The sequence below is a fragment of the Macrosteles quadrilineatus genome, unplaced genomic scaffold (assembly GCF_028750875.1).
Source record: "Macrosteles quadrilineatus isolate MER2022 unplaced genomic scaffold, UCM_ALF_1.0 Scaffold_8__2_contigs__length_117827958, whole genome shotgun sequence".
Classification (NCBI taxonomy): Eukaryota; Metazoa; Arthropoda; class Insecta; order Hemiptera; family Cicadellidae; genus Macrosteles; species Macrosteles quadrilineatus.
This window is the reverse complement of record NW_026542601.1, coordinates 57,800,534-57,801,366: the sequence shown is the minus strand read 5'-3', so window position 1 is coordinate 57,801,366 and position 833 is coordinate 57,800,534. Positions and strand designations below refer to the sequence as shown.

Genomic DNA, 833 nt, shown 5'->3' with positions numbered 1-833 from the left:
TATTTTCTAAAGATCCTTATAGGAGTGCAAAACGTACAAGTTTACGGGGGTATACAAATAATTCAATATATACTTGCACAGTAGAGCGTGACCTACTAGATAAAATACATTATTTAAAAACAGCGTAGGTGTACTACAATAAATTTGTTTTTATTTGTGGAAACTAAAAAGAGCATCCATATTTTTATCGATACTGTCAAAAGTATTACCTTTGACTATCGGTAATACCATTGACTTTAGAGATATAAAGTCAATGGTAATACTTATCTGGATTTATGAAAGAACAATACGTAAAAAGTTCATGCCCCGGGTGAGGATCGAACTCACGACCTTAAGATTATGAGACTTACGCGCTGCCTACTGCGCTACCGAGGCTTGAGAGCTCGGAGAGAATAATGTTGCTTTAGCTCGGGGCCCCCACTGTATGGCAGTCAGTTTTAATGAATGTATTACAACATGTATTAATGTAATTAATGTATTAATTAGAGCACATTAAATTTTTGGGAGGACAAAAGGATTGTTTTGAAGAATTTTTCAATTAAAATAAATGTTTATATTTTAAGTAACACTCATTTAACCTAACCTAAAATTGAATACAGCCTAGGGAGTGTATACATGATCAGATTGTAACATTAGGTATACATCTTTATCTTACTCTGTAATAATGGTGTTAAAATCAGAGATAGTACTTTTCTAGCTTCAGATGTTGAGCTGCATTTTCCTTGTGTTATTTTCATTTTAAGGTTTCTAAAGAACCCGCTCAATGTATTCTCATTATTGAAAAATGTTCAAAAACACCCCAATAATTTAAACAGTTTGAACAAAGAGTTTAG

The 833-nt window shown here is 32.5% G+C and overlaps 1 non-coding gene across 1 annotated transcript; it reads right to left on the bottom strand.

The window, feature by feature from the left end:
• Positions 1-302: 302 nt before the first annotated feature.
• Positions 303-375, bottom strand: Trnam-cau (transfer RNA methionine (anticodon CAU)). The gene has a single exon. It is a non-coding gene; the product is annotated as a tRNA-Met (tRNA).
• Between the last annotated feature and the right edge of the window lie 458 nt (positions 376-833).